Below are 6,058 nucleotides of genomic sequence, written 5' to 3'. Positions count from 1 at the left end.
AAACTCCATTCATTCTGGGAATGTTCTGTTGTTTCTGCTGAGTTGCCAGTTGCTGCGATGAGCCAAGCTATACTCCTCCCGTTGCCGAGTTCTTAAAAAGGCCGAGTCTCCGGTTTTCTCGGTGAATGGACTGACCCACACCTTCCCATCCCGCCGGACCCCTTCTGCAAATACTTGCACTCAAAGGGTTCTTTCACCTCGTCCAGAAAACAAACAACAGCCACCCACACCCACCCCATTGCCACAGATACGCAACCCACACAACAAAACTCCAGCTGGCCTCCTTCTGCCTCCATGTACTTTATTTTATTTTTATTTTTTTAAATATTTTTATTTATTTATGATAGTCATAGAGAGAGAGAGAGAGAGAGACAGAGAGAGAGAGAGAGAGAGACAGAGAGAGAGGCAGAGACAGAGGCAGAGGGAGAAGCAGGCTCCATGCACAGGGAGGGAGCCCGACGTGGGATTCGATCCCGGGTCTCCAGGATCGCGCCCCGGGCCAAAGGCAGGCGCCAAACCGACCGCTGCGCCACCCAGGGCTCCCCTCCACGTACTTTAGAGAGTCACTGTCTTAGACGTGCCTTAGGCTCAAGGACTCGATGCGGTCTCCCTTTCTGTGGCACGGTCGGTCCCATCCATCCCCCGTTAGGCCCAAAGTAGAATTGCATGACCACACTGCTCACGGGAGCTGGAGAAGATATGCTAAGGTGACCGACCGGACCGACCGACCGACCGACCGGATGGGAGCACTGTCCATTCGAAAGGAAGGACCTACAGGCCGAGGCGTCTATAAACACGCTCCCTGGAAGTCTTTGGCTTTCGCGTGCCTCTGATGAAATCATTGCTCCGGAAACTCCAGCATCTATAGCCGGTCTTGTCCATGGTCTTCTGACCATGACTCGTCCTCCGTTCGCCTGACGTTCTGCCCAATTGTCCGTCCACGGAGAAATTAGACCCCGTCCCGTGAGAGCCGAATCCGACCCCTCCGCTCACCCCCACGACAGAGAAGACTATGCCCAGGTCTGTGCCCGCCCATCTTCCCTTTCTCCTCCGCCAGGGCAGAAGAAAATGTGGCCCGCCCTCCCTTCTCCTGTCAAAAGTCCAATCTGACATAGGACTTGGATACGAAGGAAACCAGAGTACTGTTTTGAACCATAGACACGTTGATTGATTGAAGATTTTATGTAGGTAGTCCTGAGACGCACGCGCGCGCGCACGCACGCACGCACACGGACGGACGCACGCACGCACGCACACGGACGCACGCACGCACACGGACGGACGCACGCACGCACGCACGCACGCGGACGGACGCACGCACGGATGCACACAGAGGCAGAGACACAGGCAGAAGGAGAAGGAGACTCCATCCATGCAGGGATCACGCCCTGGGCCAAAGGCAGGCGCTCAACCGCTGAGCCACCCCGGCCTCCCTACCTGGAGACACTTTGATAGAGTAGCAGCAGCAGCAAAGAAACACACGCACACCGCCGCTCCCCCCACCCCCCCAGGTGAAAGAAGGTCCCGCTGACTCCCCTCCTTTTCCTCTGAGAAGAGAAGCACACCCTTTCTCCTGCCCCTGGAAGGTGCCTTGGAGGAGAGCGCCAGGAGGGGAGTGAATGACATTCTTCTCTTCAAGGACAGGAAGTTGAGCGTGAGCAGGAGAATTCTGGAGAAACAGATTGTGTTATAAGAAAGAAAGAAAGAAAGAAAGAAAGAAAGAAAGAAAGAAAGAAAGAAAAAGAAAATCCTTATGTTCTTTGAGCCTCCCCTCCCCCCCAGAATTGAGTTCCTCTTCCACGACCTCTTCTCATTCAACCCAATAGACAAGTATTTGGGGGGGGGGGGGGGGTCAGGTCCCAGACGCTGAGAGGGTGGAGGTGAAGGTGGTGCGGGGGGGGGGGGGGCACACCGTCCTCTCCAGCGCCTTTGGTTCAGACCTCCTTCGTGACCGACCTCCCTCCCTCCCTCCCTCCCTCCCTCCTTCGTCTTATAAATATATAAATAAAATCCTAAAGAAAAAGAAAAAAAAAAAAAAAAAGGAAGGACACGAGAAAAAACGGTGCATCCGTTGCCGTCCTAAGAGTCCTCGCCTGGTTTCGGCTCTACGTTCCCTCCCTGACCTCGGAAACGTGCCTGAGTCGTCCCGGGAGCCCCGCGCGGCGAGCGCGACCCCCTTTCCGGGCGGCAGCGGGCCCGGACGGACGGACGGACGGACGGACGGGTTTTCCAAGGCTCCCCCGCCCCGGGAGGACGGGGGTTCGCGCGGTGCGCGGCCGTGTGCTCCCGGGGCCCTCCGCCGTCCCCGGGCCGAGAGGCGAGATCCGAGGCGCCCTGACGGCCTCGCCGCCCGGATCTGTCCCGCTGTCGTTCGCGCCGGTTGTCGGGTGCCACCTGGCGGCCGCTTTTATAGAGCGTGTCCCCTCCGGAGGCTCGGCGGCGACAGGCAAGGAACAGCTTTGGTGTCGGTTTCCCGGGGCCGAGTTCCAGGAGGAGGGCGGCTCCGGCGCGAGCGTCCGGCTGTCGCCGGGGCCTCGGCGCGCGATGCGCTCGCCGGAGATTGGACCTCCGGAGCTGCGAGGGAGTGTCGCCGTCGCCGCTGTCGCCGCTGTCGCCTCCGCCTCGCTCCCGGAGGAGGCCGTGCGGGCCGCCTGGGTGGGTCGACCAGCACCCGCCGGTGGCTCCTCCTCCGCCCGCGCGGACCGACCTGGGCCGCCTCGGGGGCGGGGGACAGGGTGTGTCCCGCCGTCCGTCCTGTGGCTCCGGGCGATCTTCGGGCCTTCCTTCCGTGTCACTCGGTTGTCTCCCGTGGTCACGCCCTGGCGACGGGGACCGGTCTGAGCCTGGAGGGGAAGCCCGTGGGTGGCGCGACAGACCCGGCTGCGGGCACGTGTGGGGGTCCCGGGCGTCGGACGCGATTTTCTCCCCTTTTTCCGAGGCCCGCTGCGGAGGTGGGTCCCGGGCGGTCGGACCGGGTGCCACGCGGGGGTGGGCGGGCCGTCCGTTCGGGCGTCCGGCCCCGGTGGCGATTCCCGGTGAGGCTGCCTCTGCCGCGCGTGGCCCTCCACCTCCCCTGGCCCGAGCCGGGGTTGGGGACGGCGGTAGGCACGGGGCGGTCCTGAGGGCCGCGGGGGACGGCCTCCGCACGGTGCCTGCCTCCGGAGAACTTTGATGATTTTTCAAAGTCTCCTCTCGGAGATCACTGGCTTGGCGGCGTGGCGGCGTGGCGGCGTGGCGGCGTGGCGGCGTGGCGGCGTGGCGTCTCCACCGACCGCGTATCGCCCCTCCTCCCCTCCCCTCCCCCCCCCCCCCCCCGTTCCCTGGGTCGACCAGATAGCCCTGGGGGCTCCGTGGGGTGGGGGTGGGGGGGCGCCGTGGGGCAGGTTTTGGGGACAGTTGGCCGTGTCACGGTCCCGGGAGGTCGCGGTGACCTGTGGCTGGTCCCCGCCGGCAGGCGCGGTTATTTTCTTGCCCGAAATGAACATTTTTTGTTGCCAGGTAGGTGCTGACACGTTGTGTTTCGGCGACAGGCAGACAGACGACAGGCAGACGTAAAAGACAGCCGGTCCGTCCGTCGCTCGCCTTAGAGATGTGGGCCTCTGGGCGCGGGTGGGGTTCCGGGCTTGACCGCGCGGCCGAGCCGGTCCCTGTCCTCGCTCGCTGGAGCCTGAGCCGTCCGCCTGGGCCTGCGCGCCGGCTCTCGTGCTGGACTCCAGGTGGCCCGGGTCGCGGTGTCGCCCTCCGGTCTCCGGCACCCGAGGGAGGGCGGTGTGGGCAGGTGGCGGTGGGTCTTTTACCCCCGTGCGCTCCATGCCGTGGGCACCCGGCCGTTGGCCGTGACAACCCCTGTCTCGCAAGGCTCCGTGCCGCGTGTCAGGCGTCCCCCGCTGTGTCTGGGGTTGTCCGGTCGCTCCTGCCCCCCCCCCCCCCCCGGGGGTCGAGGGGCTTGCCGGTGAGGCGGAAGCAGGTCCCCCCGGTCGCCGTCCTCGCTGGGCTTTTGCTCCTCGGGAAGCCCCCTCGGGGCCGCAGCTTGCTGCCGATCGATCGATGTGGTGATCTCGTGCTCTCCTGGGCCGGGCCTAAGCCGCGTCAGACGAGGGACGGGCGTCCACGGCGGATGCGACCGCTCTTCTCGTTCTGCCCGCGGGCCCCTCCCTCCCCGGCTCCTCCGCGCCCGGCCGTCGTGGCGGGTGCGCGGGGGGCGCGCGCCGGGGTTGGGGGTGGTGCGGACTCCGGCCCGACCCCGGCCTCCCGCCTTCTTGCCTCGCGGCGCTGGCGGGACCGGGGTCCTCGGACGCGGCGGACACTCTCGCCGGCCTTTCCCGAAGGCCCTGGGTCCGTGGCGAGCGGCCCTCCCCTCCTCCGCGGGGAGGGCCGGCCCGACGCCGCGCTGCTCACCGCCCGGCCTGGGCGCGCTTGAGCGCGTTGCGCCCGGCCCTCCGTGGTGCCCCTGGAGCGCTCCAGGTCGCCTCAGGTGCCTGAGGCCGAGCGGTGGCGTCGTTTCCTTCCCCGGCGACTCCCCTCGGGCTGCCGCCGCCGTCGTCGGCGTGTCCGAGGAGCGGGTGGTGGAAGAAGTCGGCAAGGGAGGCGCACCCGTGCCCCTGGCGGGGGCGCGGGCGCCTCGTCTTCCTTTCCCCTCTCCTCTCCTCCCCCCCTCGCCGCGCCGGCGGGGGGTGGGTGGCGTGGGGCGGTGTGACTCGGAGGACTTGGCGGGGCTCGTGAGCGCCCGCGGCGGGCCGGGCCAGCGCCGCGGCGCTTGGCCAGCCCGAGGGGCTGCCCCTCTCTCCCGGCACGGGTCGTGTCCCCGTCTCCGTCCCTCTCTCTCGCCCGCCTCGCGGGAGGCGGGGAGCTCTCTCCTCTGGGCGGTGACGTGACCACGCCGTGCGCGGGCGAGGCGGGGGTGGCGTCCTCGAGGGGGCACCGGCCGCGAGCGCTCGGGGTTGCCCTGTGCCTGTCCCTTGCCGGAGATCCGCCCCCCGCCCCGCGAGCCCTGTCGGCCCCGGAGCGCCGCCTGGTGGGGCCCGTTTGGGAGGACGAACGGGTGGGGGCGATGCGCCCTCGGTGAGAAAGCCTTCTCTAGCGATCCGAGAGGGTGCCTTGGGGTACCGGAGCCCCCAGCCGCTGCCCCTCCTCTGCGCGTGTAGTGTGGCCAGCGACGCGGGGTTGGACTCCCGTCGCGACGTGTTTGGGCAGAGTGCCGCTCTTTGCCTACCTACCGCGGCCTGCGCCTCCCCCCTCCGAGACGGGGGAGGATCCCGCCGGGCCGGGCCGGCGTCCGGTGCGGGGTGTGTTGCCCGCGTGCGTGTGCGAGCGTGCGCGCGGCCGGGGGGTTGGGGCGGCCCGCCGCCCCCCCCCCCCCACGCCACTCACCCCGTGTGTGTGCGTGTGTGCCGCGCTAGCGGCCGGCTGGCTGTCTGGGCCGCCGCCCGCTCCCGAGCCGAGTCGCCGCCGGCGGTGGCTCGGCGGGCGCGTGTGGGTCGGGCCAGCTCCCGCCTGGGGGCGCCTCCCCGGGTCGTGACTCCGGGTTGGACCGGACGGATGGACGGACGGGCGGATGGACGGACGGAGGTTCGGACGGGACCCCCGCGGCGGGGGTCGCGCGTGCCTGGGCCCGGGCGGTGTGGGGCCCGGTTTGCGGGGAGGCCTGCCAAGGGTGCTGAGGCCGGCCGGCGTCCCGGGCGTCGCGGGACCGCCCTCGTGCTGGTGGCGGTGGGATCCCGTGCGCGTTTACCCGGTGGCCCGGCTCGCGCCTTCGTTGGCGCGCCCTTCCCGGGACCGGCCCTTCCCCACGCGCTCTCCCGGCCCTCGCCCGCTGTGCGCCTCCTCCCCGTCGCCGCCGACCCGCCCCCCCCGTCCCCCCCGCCTGCCCGCGTCCCCCGACCGCACGGTCGCGGGCGCGCCGCGCGTGCCGCGCCCCTAACTCCGCCCTCCGTGGACCGAAACCGGCCTCGCCGCTGTTGGGTGTCTTGCCCCCCCCCTTGGCCGCCGTGGCTCGGGGGGGGGCGTCCCCGGGCGAAGTGCTCTCGGTCCTCCGAGGAAGGGGAGGAGGGAGGCGCGC

The sequence above is a fragment of the Canis lupus genome, unplaced genomic scaffold, assembly GCF_048164855.1.
Source record: "Canis lupus baileyi unplaced genomic scaffold, mCanLup2.hap1 Scaffold_108, whole genome shotgun sequence".
NCBI lineage: Eukaryota > Metazoa > Chordata > Mammalia > Carnivora > Canidae > Canis > Canis lupus.
Note: the sequence above shows the minus strand (reverse complement) of the source record.